Here is a 21,943-nt window from a genome sequence, read left to right as displayed (position 1 = left end):
CTTAAAACTCTTTTTAAAAAGGGTAAACTAAAAACAGAAACAAGAAGGTCATGTGCTAAAATGGAAAGTTGTTTCTTGTTTGTAATGATAGCTTCACAACGCCTCTCTTGTCACATGAAGACAATCATATTAGAATTTCCAGATGGAACGCGAGTCATTTGTGAATGTCTAATGCTTACTAACAATGCAGAAATTGTGTATAAAATGCCTTACCAGTCATGAATGCCTTGAATATTTACAATATAATGTATAAACCTAATAATGTTAAATCTTGTTATCCATAAATATGGTATAACTCTTCATTAATTTCAATTTTTAAAATAAATTTAATAAAGTTTTATAGTTTTTCCTGTAAAGGTCTCACATATCTTTAGTCAGTGTCAATTCTTCTGAAACTGATCTATCATGTCAGTAAAATTTAAAATAAAATCCCAATAGAATGTTTCAAAGAACTTAATATACGTGTGTGTGTGTGTGTGTGTGTGTGTGTGTATAAAGGATCAAGAATAGTCAAGGCACTTCTGATGAAGAAAGGTATAGGTAAAATTATTGCAGTATCTGATACCAAGGCTTATTTTAAAGGTAAATAAATAATGGCAGTGCAGAATTATTACAATTGGCCAATAGAATAGAAAGAACAGAAAGGGATCTGCACATATATCAATCACTGAAATATGATAAAGGGAGTATAGTAGATCAACTGGAAAACATGTGGGAAAAGATAGAAAGATGTGAGAGGGAAATGGAAAAAAAAATTTTATTTACATAGGAATGTGAAATTAGATTCTTACCTCAAGCCATAAAGAAAAATAAACTCCAGATTGGTCAGACTTAAAAACTTTAAAACATTAAATAAAAAAGATAAATTTATGATCTTGAAGTAGAGATGCATTTGTAAAATAGACAAAAAACAGATAAAAAGGTTTTTTCTCAGTTGTTTTTTTGCATCTGTTAAGGTGAGTTTTTATTAAAGGAAGTTCATAATTTTAATGGAGTCACATTTATCAACTGCTTTCTTTTTTCCTGTTTTGGGATGGGCGTTCACAGGTGTTTATTATATTATTCAAAATAAATACACTACCATGTGTAAAATAGATAGCTAGTGGAAAGCTGCTGTACAGCACAGGGAGCTCAGCTCGGTGCTCTGTGATGACCTAGAGGGGTGGGATGGGGGTGGGGTGGGAGGAAGGCTCAAGAGGGAGGGGATATATGTATACATATAGCTGATTTACTTTGTTCTACAGCAGAAACTAACCTAACATTGTAAAGCAATTACACTCCAATTTAAAAAATAAAGAAAATAAACACAAACAAACATACATGGACCAATGATGGGAGTGTGCTATGAACAAAGAATAATAATAATCTAATTCTCTGTACCTGTGACCCAAAAAACAAAACAAAACAAAATGAATAACAAAAATATACTCTGAAACAGATGCCTTGGTATCTATTAGAAATATTGATGTTTATAGCTCTCATGCAATGGAACTCATTGTATCTCTTCAATTCTCATACTCCTACCTCCTAGCAGAGAACCTCTAGGGTTTACAAGTTTCCTTGCTCTGCACACATCTCACTCACACGTTCTGCGCTTTTGAGTACAGTTTCTTCTGCTGTGCATAGTTTCTCCATGCCCCTTCACCCATTCAAATTCAATCCTTATTTCAAGTTCAGGTAAAATTCAACCTTCTTCAAAAAACTTTCCCCAATGACTTTAAAACCCTATATTGCTTAATTTCTATACCACATAATCTAGTTCTTAATCAGATATATCAAAGTTTCAGTATTAATTGGTAAGTATATATCTATATCTATATCTATATATATATTGCATGGCATAATACTTTTTGTTATGAGGACCCATAAATTTGATTCATATCTGATTCCCATTTACAAAGACTTTAGGGAAAGTACAGATATTTGCATAAATCCCTATAGTACTAGGTAAATCTAGCCATGTTTGCTAAAACTCTTCAGTGAAGAAATGGAGAAGGCATCACAGAACAAGAGGCATTTCAGTTGGACCTTGAAAGATAGGGGGGATCTCTAAGAGCAAAAATGGTAGGAGAGGACATTCTGAGTAAAAACAAAATAAGAGCTAGCATTTATTAAGTATTTACTACATGCTAGGTTTGTGCTGAGTTCCATATTATTTATATCAGTAAAGTTAGAGTTAGCTGGGTATTAACAGTTACCCAAAATAGCATTGTCTTAAGGATGTAAATTTTTCTTTTATATAAAATCCGGAAAAAGGCAGTCCAGGGCTGGAATGGTAGTTCTGCATCGTAATGGAATACAACCAGTGCTTGTAATAAATGATGTTAGCGAAGAATGCTAATGAATTTTATACTTGAGCAAAACCTGGAGGAGACGAAAGATGAAGTAATTTGGATATTTGGGGGGAAAGTATTCCAGGCAGAGGGATCAACAGATACAAAGAGGTTCCGTCGCAGGAACAAGCCTGCATGTTAGAGAAACAGCAAGGAGGCCAACGTGGCTGAAACAAAGTGAGGGGAAAGGTGGTTAAGAGATCAGAGAGACGCCTCTCTGGGTTTGGGGAGCCGCAGATGAGAACACAGAATATAGAGCTTTGTAGGAAATTTTAGGTTCTACTCTTAACTGAGAACCTTGGCTTTTACTCTAAGTATGAAGCATGAGAGGGTTTTGAGCGGAGGAGGGACTTGAGCATATTTACATTTGGGAAGGCTCACTCCGTTCTACTAAGAATAGCTAGAAAGGGGCAAGGTCAAAAGCAAGGAGCCCAGTTAGGAGGCTATTGTAAGACTCTAGGCAAGAAATGATGGTGGCCTGTACCAGCTGTGTGGGGGAAGTGTCGACAGGTGGCCGGATTCTGGATATAACCTGAAGACTGAGCCAACAGGGTTTGCTGAGAGATTGAATATCAAGTGCAAGAAGAAAAGAGATTAAAAATGAACTCAAACGTTTTGGCAAATATAGATGCAATCCACTGTGTCAGAAAAAAATCTTGAAGGATTTTGGAATGGGAAAAAAAAGAGGTTAAAAGATTAGTGAGAGTCCTAACTCACTCATTTAGGTCATCTCTGCCTTCCAGTGTTTTTAAGATGCTTTACAGCTTTGTAAATTGTAGAAAACTGAACATAATGTAAATTATCCTCGTCCATAAAAAGCACATTGATTGTGTTTAGTAGAATGCAATTGACTATTTTCTGTAGATAGACCCATTGTGCATGTATTTGCAAATTCATTTCAGAATTTCTTATCCCTATAAATGTCTTTGTTCCTTGAATGCTTCTTTAAACTCATTGTAATATCTTACCAGTTTCCCTCGTAAATTAATGAGTTAAAAAAAATCTTTGACATGAGTTCAGTTGTATAAACATGTCTGCCATTCAGAGAAAGACATGAGATTAGATAAGATCACCAGGGTGTTTGAATGCAGATAAAGATGAGAACATTCCAAGGATTGAGCCTTGGTGTACTTCTTGGAAAGAGGGAAGAAAAGGAGGAAGCAACAAAGGAGACTGAGAAGGAGCAGCTACTAGGGTAGGAGGAAAGCCCAGACGTGGTGATGTCCCAGAAGCCAAGGATGAGAGGAAGACTCAGATTTCACCTTGTGGATTTATCAAGATGTTTATACAATGGCTAACTTAAATATTTTCATTTGGATAGGCATCTCAAACTTAACATATCCAAAATATCTCCTTCCTCAGTCTTTCCCATTTCAGTTGTTAAGAGATCATGGTCAAAAAGTGATAAAAAACCGTGACTCCCATACATATATAAAATGAACTCATGTCAAAAATTTTTTTAAACTCATTTATCAAGATGGAGGTCACTGACAACCTAGACTAGAGTGGTGTTGATGGTATAGTGGGGGCAGAAGTCAGGATGGAGTAAGTTCCAGAAAAATTGGGAAGGGAAAAAAATGGTGACTGTAACTATAAAACCTCTGTCAAATAGTTTTGTTGAAAAGAGAAGGAGAAAAATGGTATAATTACTGGAGCCGTATTTCCTTTTTAAGATGGGAGAAACTACAGCATGCTCCTATGTTTCTGGGAATTATCTAGTAGTGAGAGGAAGCAGATGATGCAGGGGAGGATAATTGCTGGATCCTTGCCTTTGAATAGGTGAGAAGGGATGGACTCCGCACAAGTGGGGAGGACAGGCCTTATAGGAACACAAAGGTTCAGGAAGGTGGAAGTGGTGGTAGATGCCTCTGGAAGATGTCTTCTATTAATCCTATTTTCTCAGTCGAATAAGAAGCAAGGTTACATCTGAAAGTGAGAACTGGGGAAAGAGAAACTGGCAATTTAAAGAGACAAGATATGAACTAGTCTTTTAGGAGAATGGGAACATAAATGGATTAAGGAAATGTAGTGTGGTTGCCAGTATTGCACATACCTAGGTACACTGCAGGTATGTACCAGTGATCACACAGGCTGTTCAGTCATCCTCCAAGCATAGGAAAGTCAGTTGCTGGGGGTTCTGGGCCTACCATACAGAGACTACCAATTGCCTGTCCAAGTCATACCTCACCTTCTTCCTTGTAAACAGACGTCTAATTGTGTATATCTGACAATTGTGCTCACGTTGTCAAATCTACAAAAGGGGCTGACTCAAGATTGGTCCCAATCATGGTAATCTATTTCTATTTTGTCAGATACTCACTTTCTCTACTTGAGATGAAAGTGGCCATACGGTCCAGTTCTGGCCAATGAGAATAAAAGAAAGGCTGCAGGAGGCTTCTGGGGAAGCTGTTTCCTTCTCTGATAAAAGGAAATCTCTTTTATTCCTACTTTCTGCTTCTTGAGAACAAAAATTACTAGGTTGTGGCTGTCATTTTGTGACTATGAGGTTGCATGAGAATGAAAAGCCAATCTACTGGCAGAGCAGAAGGGAAGCAAAAAGCAAGCATTGGTTGAGTCACTAGACTAGACTTGGATCAACTTCCCAACAGTCTTATTCTTGAATTGAATAGATGCCTTATAATGTTAAAGCCACAGAATACTTGTTTATTCTGTTGTTTACGGCCATATGCATTTTAGCTGGCATTCCTAGATTTGAAGATAATAACCAAGATTTAAAATTTTTACATGATACACACAGTGTGTGGCTATATACAGAGAAAATTCAGTTCCTCCTTTCTTCCAAAATAAGTTATGTAAATTTAGTATTACTGAGATTCCACTTTTGGGTATTTATCAAAAAAAAAAAAAAAGGAAAGCAGGATCTTGAAGGGATATTTGTACACCCATATTCATAGGATTATTCATAAACAGCCGAAGAGTGGAAGCAACCAAAATGCCATTGATAGATGAATAGATAAGCAAAATGTGTTACATTCATGCAGTGGAATATTATTCATTCTTAAAAAAGAAGAAAACATGGATGCTACAACATAGATGAAACTTGAGAACACTATGGTAAATGAAATAAGAGAGTCATCACAAAAAGACAAATACTATATGATTCCACATTTATGAGGAATGTAGAGTAATTGGATTCATAAAAAGAGAATGTAGAATGGTCTTTGCCAGGGGTTGGGGGAGGGAGAGGTGGGGAGTTGTTGTTTAATGGGGACAGAGTTTCAGTTCTGCAAGATGAAAATGTTCTGGAGATTGGTTGCACAACAATGTGAATATACTTAACACTGCTGAACTGTATACTTAAAAATGGTTAAGATGGTAAATTTTATGTCATGTGTATTTTACCAGAGTGAAAAAAATTTTTAATAGTATTGAGAAGCAAAATAAGGATAACCCTTATTTTGGATAACCCTTATAAGGATAACAAATAAAACCATAAAGCTTGTGGAGAAATATAGTATCCCTGAAAATCAAACACACTATAGCAATATTTTTTTTTATAACGACACGTTTTCAGGAGAAGTCTTAAAAAATATCATTCAATTGTATGATGGAATTGAAGTACTTCAAGAAAGAAGTAAAGGCATGACTAAGTCAGTTGAAAGGTATTGGCCTCCAAGTTGTGCCACTGACACCGGGAGGAGGTTTTCACAAACATATCATATTTGAACCACATATAAATTAATTTTTAGAAAAAAAGAATTGTTTGGGAAAAATAAGGAGAAAAAATAGAGCTGTGAAGTTTTTATTTCTTAGAAGACACATGGATGTGTGCTCAATAGCATGTCCATTTGAAATATACTGGTTCTTACTTTATAGCCAGAGATGCTTAATATTGATCAAACATCCACTATTTGCTAGGCTCTTCGCATGTAGTATTTCTAATCCTGGAAATAGCCTCCAAGGCTCCATCCTTATTTAGAGATAGGGAAACCAAGGCTCAGTAAGGTTATGTGGCACATTCCTAGGAAACATAGTAGGTAAGTGGGGAGCCAGGATTCAAGTCAGTGTTGTCTGACTCCCAAATTTGTACTTTGTCTACTGGACCATTCTGAATGATTATTATCTATGTCTGATTACAAGGAGCAGAGAGTCTGGATTAATACCCCCACCCAGTGGCAAAAAGTCTGGGCCTCTCTTCCCCCTACTACAGTGGTTTTCACAAAGATCTGCAAATAAAACAGACTTAAATAAGAGCCAGAGTTTCATAACATGATAACTCAAAATGTCCTGGACACATTGAAAATGACTCATCGTACCAAGAACCAGGAAAACTTCAACTTGAATGAGAAAAGAATCAACAGACCCCAACACCAAGATGACACTAATAATTGGAGTTATGCGACAAGGATTTTAAAGCAGCCATAATAAAAATGCTTCAAAGTGCAATTGCAAATACACTTGAAACAAATGAATGAATGGAGGAACTCAGCAAAGAAATAGGATATATAGAAAAGAACCAGCATGTAAATCAATGAAGTTAGAACTCTCCCTCACACCATACACAAAAATAAATGGCTTAAAGGCTTAAAGATAAGACAGGACACCATAAAACTCCTAGAAGAGAACACAGGCAAACCATTCACTGATATAAATCATGCCAATGTTTTCTTAGGTCAGTCTCCCAAGGCAATAGAAAATAAAAGCAAAAATAAACAAATGGGACCTAATCAAACATAAGTTTTTGCACAACAAAGGAAACCATAAACAAAATGAAAAGACAACCTATAGACTGGAAGAAAATATTTGCAAACGATGCAACCAACAAGGGCTTAATTTCCAAAATATACAAATAGCTTATACAACTCAATAACAAAGAAACAAACAACCCAATCAAAAAATGGGCAGAAGATCTAAATAGACATTTCTCCAAAGAAGACATACATATGGCCAATAGGTACATGAAAAGATGCTCAACATCACTAATTATTAAAGAAATGCAACTCAATACTACAATGAGGAATCACCTCACACTGGTCAGAATGACCATCATTAAAAAGTCCACAGACAATAAGTGCTGGAGAGGGTGTATAGAAAAAGGAACCCTATGGAAAATAGTATGGAAGTTCCTTAAAAAACTAAAAATAGAGTTATCATACTGTCCAGCAATCCCACTCCTGGGCATATATCCAGGGAAAACTGTAATTCGAAAAGATACATGCACCCTAATGTTCATTTCAACACTATTTAAAATAGCCAAGACATGGAAGCAACCTAAGTGTCCATCTACAGATGAATGGATAAAGAAAATGTGGTATATATATATATATATATATATATATATATACAATGGAATATTACTCAGCCATAAAAAAGAGGAAATAATGCCATTTGCAGCAACATGGATGGACCTAGAGATTATCATACTAAGTGAAGTAAGTCAGACAGAGAAAGACAAATATCATATGATATCACTTATACGTGGAATCTAAAATATGGTACAAATGAACTTATTTACAAAACAGAAACAGACTTACAGACATAGAAAACAAACTTATGGTTACCAAAGGGGAAAGGGTGGGGAGGGATAAATTAGGAGTTTGAGATTATCAGATACAAACTACTATATATAAAATAGATAAACAACAAGGTCCTACTGTATAGCACAGGAAACTATATTCAATATCTTGTAATAACCTATAATGAAAAAGTATATGAAAAAGAACATTATTTACATATATCGTGCATATAAAACTGAGTCACTTGGCTGTACACCAGAAAATAACATGACTTGTAAATCAAGCATACTTTAATAAAGAAGAAAAAAAAAGAATCAAAGAAAATTTTGAAAGTGAAAAATAAAGTAACCAAAATAAAAATCTCTTTGGATGGGCTTAATAGAAGAAAGGAAATGACAGAGGAAAAAGCAGTGAGTCTGAAGACAAAAAAAAATAGAATTTACCCAGTCTGAACAGTAGAGAGAAAACAAACTGAAAAAAAAAAAAGATTACGGAGAGAGAGATGTAATTTTGGCACCACACAAGCTTTTTGGTATTTAAGATCATGTCTTACAGAGATGGCACCTCATTGTAAAATATTTACTCTAAATAATTCCTGCTCCAAAGCTGTAGCAGTTAATTTGTTTGAAAGTAACTTTTTGGTCTTGTGAAATGTGACTGTTCTATGGCAGAGATAATATAAGTGACTTTCTTTTAAAATGATTATGAAGAGAAACATAGAGTGTTTAAGCTCAGAAATCCTTTAAAGAAGTATGTAAAAGCAGTTTATAAATTGTGCTGTGCCAGGAATGCAAACTATTAATATTTTAGTCCACCCCCTTTATTTTATATATGAAGAATTTGAGGGCAAGAGAAAATAAATGACTCCCTTAAGTTAACATTTAATTAATGATAGATTGGGGACTGGACCCCAAGTCCAATAGTAACTAGTGTAAATCTTTTTCCATGAATAAGACAAATTTAGAAAAACAGGCTTATTCCTAACAAAAGAGATAGGATTTTTAGCACCATCTTTTCACCGAAATTAATATTCCAGAATTTATGAGAATTTCTAAAAAACCTACAGCCTTGGGAAAGATGTCAAAGTACAATCAAAATCCATCAAAATAGAACCTTATCATCGAGGTTCCCTGTTGCTAAGTAAAGCACAAGATATGATTTAATCTCGAGCAAAACTTTTCTTATGTATTAGCTCATGGGAGTCATGGAATCCGTGGTGATATGATATAACCTAAAAAACTGGGAATTGTTTTCTATGGCTATTTTGCTCCTTCATAAAGGAAACCAGGCCTTTCTAGGAATGGGAGGTTGAGGGGGAAAAGAATGGGCTGTTCCATGACCTGAAAGCAGAAGTAACTGATAAGAAAATTAGTTCTGCTGCATGAGTGGGGAGGGGTGTCTATTTCTGTCTCCACACAAAGTATAAGAAACAACTTCACTACTTCAATAACTGTTTTTCAGGTTTCAAGTGTAATTCTATTACATCTTCCTTTCCATTATCCATTATGCCCCTTAACCCCCCACCACCAGTAAATGAAAACAAATCAAACCTCTGCTATAAGTCATGGCTGGGAAGCTGAGTTTCATTGTTAGGTCCAAGCAGAGTTAGGAATATTTTGCAAGGGAAATCCTGAAGGAATGCCTATATATAATACAGTAAATCACAACTGGGAAGGGAACTGGCTGTAAACAGATGCACTGAGGCGTGTTCCTGGAACACTAGCAAACTCCAAAATGCAGAAGTTTGTGATTTTAGAGCCTGGCGGCACTGCTATCTGAGTCCCCAGATTAGAGGCCAGGGTACGATGGACTGCATTAAACCAAGGAGGAATCTGCTTATCCCCTCTGCTTTAAACACCAATCAAAAGCACTGTTCCTCTCTTGAAGGTGCTGAAATGCAAAGTAAGCTCCCTGCCCCTTTTCTCTCTCTTGGTGGCATTTGAAAGTGTAAAGCTTTGAATACCAATTGCTTGAACTGGACATATGTGAATCTCTTCTAATCCTACTAATCCTGTCCCCAAGTGCTTCTTTGTATGTGGAGGCAGCACACATAGATCTAAGTAAAAGTGGCCATAATCCTGGAAATGTGGAAAAATGTCCCAGTGTGAGCGATGCGAGATGGAGCGCTCCCTGGCAGAGGGACCTGCTGAAGAAAGCATTGTGTCAGTTCAAGGAAAAGAGAAGATGTGAAAGAGCCCTCTCACCTTTTCTGAGCTCCTGGGAGGAGAGCAAACCCACCCAGCAGGTGTCCTGTCTTGCAAACAACCTTCGTACACTTGAGCAGACTCACAGAACTGAGACAGTTTCCAAAAGGCTGAGAAATTCCCCCAGCGGCTGCTTTCAGTGTCTTGAACCCAGCAGGCCAGGCCGCCTCGATGTGCAGACTTCATTATGCCCCAGAATTTCCTTTAAAACAGCCGGCGTGTTTACAGATTTCTGAACTGGTGCTCCTGCCAACGGATGGGGGGAGGGGAGGAGATTTCTGTTGAAAAACCAAGAAATAAAATAATCCTACAGACACCACCTTGTCAAGACTTTTCAAATAGAAGCAGCAGACAGACAAGTTTCTAAATTACTGTTTTGCTGAGACAACTGGTGAATCTCCTCTGACTATCCTGCCCCCAATTGTCAGCGAGGAGGCACCACAGCTTTTGAACTTTCTAAAGGAAATGTGGCTGCATTCCCATCCGCAGGAAGAATGCGTGAATCCGTCCATTCACAAATAATAACTTCTGCAAACAGACTATTTTAAAGTTGGTGGCATATTTAATTACTGATTTTCGAATCAAGTTATGTGGGCAGAGTGCTGATTAACAATGAAAGTGTTACATTTTTCAAAAAGGAAATTTTTAATTTTACAAATCTTATGGGAAAAATGATGTAGCTATTCCTATTTCCACGTGATGGAAATGCTATCATAATTATATTAAATACAGCTCATTTATCTGAATGGATACATTTTTTTTTTTCGGCTTAAGTGAGCCAGAAATATTTTAAAAGAACCATCAACACAATACCCCATCCAGGTGGTTACTACAGTTTAAAGTTGTCTCAGGAGACATAGCTGAAACATCTTTATTTCTTCTACTTTGTTAGATTTATTTTTGTTGTTGTTGCTCACTTGTTATTTCTAAAAATTATTAATTGCTATTAAAAACTATGTGGAAAACTTTTAGGCAGAAAATCTTTTTAAAACTCAGAACCTGCTAGGGAAATGATCTTATTATATTTAATATTGAAAGAGAAAGTTGTACCATAAATAACTAAAAGAGAGTACACAATAGAAGCTAAATATATGTAAATAAGCAACTACAGAGATGTCCAACTTCTTCTACACTTGAGAGAAAAGCTGAGATAGTTTTGAATAAAAAAATTAGCATTGATGATGATGTTGTTAAAAAAAAAAAAAAAGACAAACAATCAAACAAAAGCTCTCCCCAAAAGAGACTGTTTTTAAAGGTGCTAATTATTTTAACAAAACTTGTTATGTGCCAGGCAGTGTTCTAAGGGACTAACAAATATTAACTCATATAAGCATCATAATAGCCCCATGGGGTGGTGCTGTTGTCCCCATTTTACAGATGAGGGAACTGGGGCCGGGAGGGGCAGGGTAACTTGCCCAGGCTACCAGCCCCTGAGGCAGCCTGTGATGCTCCCAGGCGGGCTGGGTCCTGGCCTCTCCCCAGCTGCCTCTGTTTCCAAAACACCTGTTCTGGACACATAGCTATTTGTGCTGCTGGATCTCAAATCCACAACAACAACAAAACATAAATACTTCTAGGGTATTAGTTGCAAGGTAAAGAAAAGCAGAATCAAGACAATGATAATGGCATCTCTTGGTAACAAACTCCAGTACAAATGTGAATCTCAGGGAGCTAAGAAACATCTGCATGATTGGCAGAACCAAATTCTAAGACAGTTTTTGATGAAAGTGATGACACTGGAATTCCATACACTTGTTCTATATGTCTTAGAGGCCTAAGAAATATTTCTCAGAGACGTAGTTTAAAAGACTTCCACAGGGACTTCCTTGGTGGCACAGTGGTTAAGAATCCACCTGCCAATGCAGGGGACATGGGTTCGAGCCCTGGTCCGGGAAGATCCCACAAGCCACGGAGCAACTAAGTCCGTGTGCCACAACTACTGAGCCTACGCTGTAGAGCCTGTGCTCCACAACAAAGAGAAGTCGCCGCAATGAGAAGCCCGCGCACTGCAATGAAGAGTAGCCCTGCTTGCGGCAACTAGAGAAAAACCTGCGCACAGCAACAAAGGCCCAACGCAGCCAAAAATAAACAAATAAATAAATACATTTATAAAAAAATAAAATAGAAAAATAAAAGACCTCCACAAAGTGCAGTGGAAAATTGAGGCAGTTATTTAGACTAATTTTGTGACCTTGGGAGATCTGTTTCCCCAGCTTGTGCCTCAGTTTTCTTATCTCTCTTAACTTTTGAAAATTTAGACAATAACAACAATAAACCGAGTAGTACAAAAATAAAAGACTGATAGAGTTAGTAAACTACAAGTTAAATATGACTTAGCCTTGGGATTCGGTTACCTGCGTTGGATGCCTCTTGTCCCCGCCCCCCCCATCCTCTCCACCCACCTATTCTTAAAGCCATCGCTGTTGGTAAGCAGCTTCACACATGGGCACTTTACACCTCTCACGGCTCGTCAAGGCCAGAATTGGCCTTGCACGTGCACAGACCTGGAAGGGTGAGGAACTTGACCGCCCACGGTCAATGACATCCTGTGACCAAGGATCAATGAGGGAGGGGAGCCTGCGGATACATCAGCTTTTCCTCTATTCTCTGGCAGACAGCTATGAGGTGTTTTCTAGTCAGCTCTTTAGAGGGTCCTGGGTGGACAGACCCCCAGTTACCCACAGTGGTGACCTGCTGGCTTTCCTTAATTCTGTTTTATTCTTTTCATTCCCTATTCCCATTTCCTGGTTCTACTTCCCCAAATACACTATCTGGACATCAGCTTTTATCTGCATACGAGCTCTGATCTCAGGCATTATTTTCTGGAACAATCCTGGCTAAGGTATCTCCCCAGATAAATGCAATCAGACTCTATTAATAGGTGTATGGTCTTCAGAACTAGGGAGGTGATAGTACCTTCCTTCATAAACTGCTCTGTGTTAGTATTGCCAGTACATTCAAAGAGACATAGACAGGCAGGGCTGGCCCAGGAGGAAGCAGTCAGAATACGGAAGGACCTGAAAGCTGTGTCAGGGAGCCCTGCAGGTTGAGTCTGGGGAAGAGTATTCTTCAGAAGGTATAATTTATAAAATTAAATATTAGAAGAATTTTTCTATGATCAGTGGGTGGAAGCAACAGAGAGGCAATTTTAAAAGAAATTTTTAACGGAAACTTAGGGGAAAAAAGGGAAAATTGCCACGTAGCATGTTTTCCAATCAGAATGAACTGAGAACCCCTCCACAGGGAGGGCTCTAAGGAGGAGATGACACTAAAGGAACTCAGGATAAAGTCCACAGTAACTTTCAGTTGAAACCTGGCTTTGCTGATAAAAATCTCTCCTGGATTCTAACATTCACAGAACTTACATGAAATTTGTAACACTGCAGGAAATTCTGACCATGGAACTAAATGAGAAAAATTAATTTCTGAATGAGCTAAATTCACACTTGCAACAAATAGCAGAAGTATCAAGAATGGTCAAATACAAGTCATTAAGAGAATTAATGAAGAAGTTAAGTTATTCACCAAGTGCCAGACTAGAACTGAGACTTAGCTGACTGCACCGAGTGGAATTTTGAATAGAATTCTAGAATATAGAGGGGGCGCTTTGAGAATTAAAGGACAGGAAGGAACTTTCTGGAATCCACCTTGCCAACTTTTTCTCACGCTTGCAGGGCTGCCTGCTGAGTTAGATGAAGAAAGGGACTTAGCTCTATAACTTTGTCCATAACTTTATTGGTGACACCCTTTTCCTGAACTGAAGTTTATTGTCTTCATGTTAAGAGAAATGTGATAATGCTACTTTAAAAAAATTTCTAATGTAAAACACTGTTTAATTAGGCATAGCGTAGCCTTGGAAAAATGTAATAAGGAGGAAAGTGATATTGATTCATTTATTATCACTTCAATTGTCGATTCCAACGTGTTAAAACTGAAGCAGTCTTCCAGCTGCAATGTCTAATGAATTCCAAGATCAAACCAGATCTTGCTAATTTCTAAGTCAATGAGGACAAGTTCATAAACAGAGTTATGTTCATAATTATGTGTTTCAAAGCATCTTGAAGCAAAATACGATCCCAATTTGTGACTCTAATACTATATATTTAGCCTTTCTTCCTTCCTAATATATCAAGGAAGCACATTTTGTGTGCTGCACGCTATTAATAATATAAAATTTAGGCAACACGATCCTTCAGCAAATTAAAAGACTTGTTACAAATCACCTAAAGCAGAAAACTCAGCCTATCATTACCTAGGTAAAATGGTAGTAGAAAAATAGGTTTAGAGGAAGAAGAATATGACATCTAATAAAGGAAATGGGATTAAAAGCCAACGGGCACTTCTTTTCCTTCATCCATGCTTCTTATGTATAGACAGGAAAATGAGCTCCTAGGGAAACTGAAGCACCCCCATCTCTGCTGCTCCCTTTCCTACACTTTCTTTTAGTTGTCCCTGTAAGGATGGGAGAACACTGACCCCCATCCAAGAAGCTCAGTTGTTTTTTTCTCTCCCTAAGCAAAAACTCACCAACAATCTGGGATGGTTTAACACCCCATTTTAGTATTATTCGGTTATTTCTCAGAAATGCTAATGAACAATTCGGTTTGGCACTTTAGACCAACACAATCTGGTGGTGTTATTTGGGTATTATTCAAATTTGCTAATGATTGATGCCCTGGCTTTTGTATGCCTGAGCCCAACCCTTGAAGTAGTGGGGGGCGGGGCTGAAAAGCAAGTGACTAGCTCGCTGTAGCGGAAACTTGTCAGTTTATCAGGTTGAGGTTTAAACTGGAGGCCGTCTAGGCACCACCTACTCAACACAGGATTAGATGGAACCATGCGAACTGAGGCCACCTCCGTTCACACCACCGTCGTGATGGTGGGCCAGCAGTTACCAGGCGTTCATTGTGTGGGGTTTTGTGTTAAATGCAAGGTTACCAGGTAAGGTAAACAGACACCGTGCTTGACCTTCCTAGGTTTTATAACCTAAAAGGCTAGGAGCAGCAAAGATAAACATATTAATGATTAAACACTGATATATTGTATCACTCTTGTTTGTGTTCAGCAGACAGAGATGCAGGGGAGACACTTGTAACATTCATTGAGCCCCTGAAGACTGTCTCTACCTCTGACTGATTTTTGTAAAGGAAAAAGACAACAAGAAAGCATATTTATCCCCTCCCTCTGTTTTCTAGTTGAAAAACTGGGATTTTATCAATTGTATATGGTTAATTCCAGGGAACGTAGGTTCTTTTTTTTTTTTAATTTTATTTACTATTTTGGCTGCGTTGGGTCTTCGTTTCTGCCCACGGGCTTTCTCTAGTTGTGGCCGCAGGGGCTACTCTTCATTGCGCGGGCTTCTCATTGCAGTGGCTTCTCTTGTTGCGGAGCATGGGCTCTAGGGCGCATGGGCTTCAGTAGTTGTGGCTCACGGGCTCAGTTGCCCGTGGCATGTGGGATCTTCCCGGCACAGGGATCGAACCTGTGTCCCCTGCATTGACAGGTGGATTCTTAACCACTGCGCCACCAGGGAAGTCCAGAAAGTAGGTTCTGAGTTCACAGTCTTATCTAGATAAAGCCAGAAGTCAAGGACTATCTAAGTTGATATAAGGGTGAAGCTGTTTTATCATTAGTTTGCTTTAAAGGCTGCTTTGTCTTTATCGTTTTACTTTCTCAGAGCAGCAACCCCTGGCCCTCCACTCTACCCCGTGCTGCTATTTTTCTGTCTGAGATGAAACCTTTAGGGGAATGTGGAGCTTGCAGACATTATACCTCAATGGTACTTTTGTGCTCTGGGCATTTGTTGTCAGGAAATTATTCTGAATTATTCTGCGGAAATTATAGCTCTGGAAGGGTCAGCTGATCCTAGACACTCCCCACCTTGATGGGGGTGGGGCTGGAGGGCTCAGGATTCTCAGACCTAGAGGAACCAGCAGGGGGTTAATCCCTTCCACAAACATTATATCCTCTCCTGACACATGTATGCATTGGAATCAAGGGTAAGAAGTTTCTTTTGAAGCTTTCCTTTCCTTCTTTATTTGTGTACCTCAGAATGTAGGCTAACCTCGGCTTTGGGATGAGGGGTTCCAGTGTGGCCAGCGGGGAAGATGCTCAATGATTCTAGCAGTTTTGGTACCAGCTCTTCCCATCCAATGTGGGACTGTCAGTTATGTGTGGGTTTACAAGAGCCAAGAGCCTGAGGTTTGAGATGCATAATTTTTCCCTCTTTTTTTTTTTTTTTAAGACTTTGGCTTAAATAAAATTGGTATCTGGCCTAAATAATATTAAATTATACTAACGAAAATATTAAGTAAATAACTAATACTCTGATAGGTAACTTGTAGAGATAATTTCTTCATATCAGGTGTTTTTGTATGTTCGGTTCAACCCCTCCCACCCCAATAAGCTCTAATAAGGTAAAAAAACAAAAGAGCAAAGACCTATAGAGAGCAAACTAGTGCCAGTGGGGAGAAGGAAGGGGAGAGGGACAGCATAGGGGTAGGGGAATAAGAAGTACAAACTATTAGGTATAAAATAAACTGCAAGGATATATTGAACAACATGGGGAATAGAGCCAATATTTCATAATAACGTCATACAAATGGAGTATAACTTTTAATAATTGTGAATCACTATATTGTACACCTGTAACCTGTATAATATTGTACAGCAACTATACTTCAATAAAAGAAAAAAAGAGAAGTTCTGTAGTTGTTGTGTGGGTTTTTTTTTCCTCCCCCTCTCCCCTTTTTTTGTCATTCCTTTCCCCCAAGGAGGTGGAAGAAGAGAGAAAGAAAAAAAGATTAAGATGTAAGCTGGCTAGATAAGCCTGTGACCGGTTTTATTACCAGCTCTGAATGAGGAAACAAGGATGAAAAGGCAGCCCTGCTTTATTGGAGCCAGAGCAAGGCTGGTGGGAGACCCGGCGTGATTGTGTGCCACTCCAAGAAAGAGTGTTTCATTAATTACACATTAACTACGAGCACTGTGTAGAAGGTAGTAGATAAAAAGTGCAGATGTTTCTGCAGCCCAGTAGAGTGAGAACCACTCTGGAGCCTGTCAAAAGGACATTTTGAATCAGAGGGTCTTCATGGGAGCAAAAGAGAGAGTTTTGTGGTTGAGTGCTATGGTGTGACCTTTTAATCATTAAACGCTTTTATGGAGGCAAAATGAACATCCATTGTCACGGCCACACCAGTGGGGCCATCCAACCTGGTGAAACGGGAGGTCTTTGCTCTGGGGGAGGGCACTAAAGAAGGGGACAGGCCGGCAACCATGTGGCATTCATTTAGGAGGTAACAGCAGTTGTATATCACGAAGAAAGAAAAGACATCTCAGGTTAGTTTGCTCAAATTGTTTTCCAAGGCAACACCCTCTGACAAGTCCAACATGCCCCGCACAATGGACATTAGTATTTTACAGATGGCCAGTTCCCCTCTTTTGTTTCCACACAGTGTTTTACTGGCTCAGTTTAATTTTTATTGTTAAGTGAAGGTTACTTAGGAAAGTTGATTGGAAAAGACATTTTTTTCTCAATCACTTTCTACAGCTGTGGTAGAGCCATTAGTGTTGCCAGAAGGACGGAATTGCCTTTCCGCCTCTCCTGCAGTTAACTTAGCCATCCAGTCTGTGCCAGGAGGTGAGATTTACGGAAGACATTGTGTTTAACTCCACTCTTAGAAAGGAACCTGCATTTTGGCTCTCAACCTTTTTTTTTTCTTTTTTACCCTGAACATTTCCGATGACTCAGCTCCACTATTTTCTTCTCCCACCGTTTTCTATTAAGAGAAACACTAGATCTCCTAATACAGTTTTTTTCCTTCTCATCTTCCTCCACTGAAACTCTGCCCACACGAAACACCAGCTCCCTACTGACACTGACTCCCCATTCTGCCCTCCTCTCAGCCTCTGGCAGCCATCATCCCACTTTCTGTCTCCACGAATTTGATTATCCTAAGTACCTTATATAAGTGAAATCATACAACATTTGTCCCTTGTCACTGGCTTATTTTACTTAGTACACTATCCCTAAGGTTCACTCATGTTGTAGCACATGTCCAATTTCCTTTCTTTTTAAGGCTGAAAACTATTTCATTGTATGTATATACCACATGTTGTTTATCCATTCATCCTTTGTTGGACACTTGGGTTTCTGCTACGTTTTGGCTGTTGTGAATAGTGTTGCTATGAACATAGGTATACAAATATCTCTTCAGATCTCTGCTTTCAATTCTTTTGGGTATATATCCAGAAGAGAATTGCTGGATCATATGGTAATTCTATGTTTAATTTTTGGAGGAACCACAGTACTGTTTTCCACAGTGGCCGCACCATTTTACATTCCCACCAGTAATGCCCAAGTGTTCCAAACTCTTCATATCCTTGCCAACACAAGTTATTTTCTGTTTTATTTGTTTGCTTGCTTGCCTGTTTTTTGATGATAGTCACCCTAATGGGTGTGAAGTGGTGTCTCAATTTTGATTTTAATATGCGTTTCCCTGATGATTAGTCATGTTAAATATGTGACTATTTGGAGTAATGTACTCACATTTAAAGAAAGTATCAACACTTCCTGGCTGTCCTACTAAGTAGAATAAACTATTCTTTCATTGTAATAAATTGATGTATTTAAAATTATATGAAGAAAGACACTGCAACTACTAAAATGGTTAGCATGCTAAAGGAGAGATTAACTCATTAGGAAAATTAATTTCACAAATGACATAGTTTGCACATATATATGTATTGAATTTTAAAAACTAATAAAGATTATATTTCTTCTTTATTAATCTATATTTTATATAAAATCTAACATTAGATTTTGTATAAAATCTAATTAAGGTTTATTAAAATATACCTTAAATTAATTCTCTGCATGTGTGTTTTTTGAATGCTAGTGATGATGCTATTAGAATTCATTGGGGCCGAGAGACTCATGTCAACACAGCTGCAAGTCTATGAAAAAGTCATATTAAACAATGCAGATAAAGAGGAATTGTTTACATGTGCTACCAAAATTCATGAGATGGTCATCAACCTCATACTGCTATTATATGATCCCAAATCACATTTCTGCATTAGGACTCTTAGATTGGGAATATGTCAAGAAAACTTATGAAAATAAATCGTGATTTCTATAAAATTAGACCAGAGTCACCACTGATTTACAGAGAAAGTTGGTGTGAATTAGTACAAGGAGTTCCTTCCTCCTGGTACTTTATTTCCATCTTTTGGAAAATCATCATGATATAAAGTTTGTTATAAAGGACACTTTAAATTGGGAGATTGGGATTGACACATATACACTATTGATACTATGTATAAAATAGATAACTAATGAGAACATACTGTATAGCACAGGGAGCTCTACTTATTGCAATGTGGTGACCTAAACGGGAAGGAAATCCAAAAAAGAGAGGATATATGTATATGTATAGCTGATTCATTTTGCTGTACAGTAGAAACTAACACAACATTGTAAAGAAGCTATACTCCAATAAAAATTGATTTAAAAAGAGATGGAACTGATATGGCCTGCCTTGTACACCAGAAAGGCAACTCTACTAACACAATATTGTAAATCAACTATACTTCAATTAAAAGAAAAGAAAGGCAAAAAAAAAAAAAAAAGAAAGGACACTTTAGATAGAAAATTACAACAACAAATGTACAAATGGGTATTACTACAATATAATCAGGATCCTCTTTAATGTGCAACCCTGTGCAGTGTACAACCTGTGCAACTGTACCAAGATAACTATTTTTTGGGCTTTTACAGGGCAAAACTCTTGGAGTCATCCATGACTTCTTTGTTTTATTCATGTTCTAAATGTAATCTATCTTCAATTCGTGTTGGTTGTTACTTCAAAAACTACCCAGGATCCAACCACACCTCATCACCTCTGTAGATACCATCCTATTCCAGGCCATCGTCACCTAGATCAGGAATATGCAAATTATAGCCAAGACAATGGGAGAGACAAATCTGGCCACGCCCATTTGTTTACATATTGCCGCTAGCTGCTTTCTCACTACAGTCAGACTTGAATAGTTGCCACAGAGACCATATGGTCTGCAGAGCCAAAAATATTTACTAGCTGGCTCTTTAAGGAAAAGATTTGCTGACCCCTGACCTAGGTCCTTGCAATGTCCTCATAAATTTGTTGTCTTGCTTCCACCCCTGCTCCTTACAATCTCTTCACAGAGCAGCTGACGTCATCCTCGGCTCAAGCTTTCCAGTGACTTCCCTTCTCACTCAGGGTAAACAGCAAGGCCCTTGCTCAGCCTGTAAGGCCCTACCTGATCTTCACCAGCACCCCTCCATCCACTGCCCACCTGAGTTCTCCCACCATCTCCACTACTCTCCCTCTTGCTAACTCTGCTTCTGATGTCAGTTCTTAGAAACGTGTCACACATGCTTCTTCTTCACTTGCTGTTTCATCTGTCCAGGAACGCTCTTCTTCCAGGTCTGTTCCAAAGTCACCTTTGCAGAGAGGCCTTCCCTGACCACCTTTCATAAAGTAGCCCCTCCCTCCATCCTCTCCATCCCTCATTTCTGCTTAACTTTTCTCCCCTGTATCAATACTTATCACCAATTGACTTATTTTATATTAATCTCTTGGTTTATTCTCTGTGCCCTGCTACTAGAAGTAAGAGGTGAGTAAATGGATGCCGTCTCTATGTTTGCTTTTTACTTGCCATTTTTTCATATTAACAGTTTGGTCTAGTCTTCTGCTTGAATTCCTCTCACCTCATCTTACTGGCAGGCCTGGCTTTTCCTTCTTCACAGTTTTGTTATTTTCTTGTCCAGGGAAGATGCCATATGAGCATAACGTCTTTTCCAGGCACTGCCTCATTCTCCCAAGTCATATGGCTCTGGTGCCTTTACTTTGAGGCAGAGGGAAGGAGACAGAGACAGAGAAAGACAGCCTTGGCTGTTACTTTGCCTGATTTCACCTTCGTCCTGCCAACCACCGTCTCTCCTTCCCATTCCCAAGAAGGGATGGAGACAAGGCAAAATTTTTTGGTCCCCGTTAATAGCATCCACATGACAGGGACAGTTCCCTTATTTTGCTCTTTTTGACTAATTTCTACTTATTGCCCAAACAGTTAATAACATTAACCCTCTGCTCTCCCAGCACAAAATCACCAAAATGTTAAACTTCAGTGTTATTTAAAATTTTTTCTTTTTTTTTCTTGAGTGGATATCAAGGTGGTCGAGTAGAGGATTCTATATGTGTATTAATAACTTCTGAACCTTCTCCATTGGCAGCCTACTTCCTCTTTCCTTCTCTTTCTGTGGCTGCAGATTATTAGTAAGATTTTTCTAGATTAAAAAAAAAATCAGAGTTCTTTACCCTAATCTTTCTGAGAGGTACAATTTGTTGCTACATGAAATTGTAACAAGCCTAGCAGGGTAGATTTTTGGAAACTTCTATTTCACTATTTTGATGTCTACCAAGACCATCTTTAGTTTGATTTCTGATGGTGTCTTTTTCTATGGCTTTTTTTTTTCTACTTTTTTTGTTGTTGTTGTTGTTCATATCATTAACTTTTGTGAGAGGAGATACTTAAGACCTGGTTTACTTGGCCTTCCTAAACCCAGTTTAGGGGATCTTTTTGAACTGAATATTTACAATATGTTTCCTTTAATTTTACTTTTACATGTCATTTTCATGCATTTGCACATAAATCTGCTTCATTATCAGCTCTGAAGGGCAAGAATTCTTACCTTATGCACCTTTATGACTCTTGTGTTGCCCAGCATATTGCTTTGGACATGGTGCCCAGTACAAAATGTTTGAGCAAATGAATGGTTCAAACGTTCATGTTTTCGATATACTTAAAATACACCTGTGATAGGGTAAGATATTGTGACTTACCATGTGTTTTGTTCAACAAAAAAGAAGAGTGTTATCCACACTTTGTT

Source organism: Balaenoptera musculus, chromosome 12 (genome assembly GCF_009873245.2).
Source record: "Balaenoptera musculus isolate JJ_BM4_2016_0621 chromosome 12, mBalMus1.pri.v3, whole genome shotgun sequence".
NCBI classification, from domain to species: Eukaryota; Metazoa; Chordata; class Mammalia; order Artiodactyla; family Balaenopteridae; genus Balaenoptera; species Balaenoptera musculus.
The sequence above is the reverse complement of the archived record's forward strand: the minus strand, read 5'-3'. Positions refer to the sequence as shown.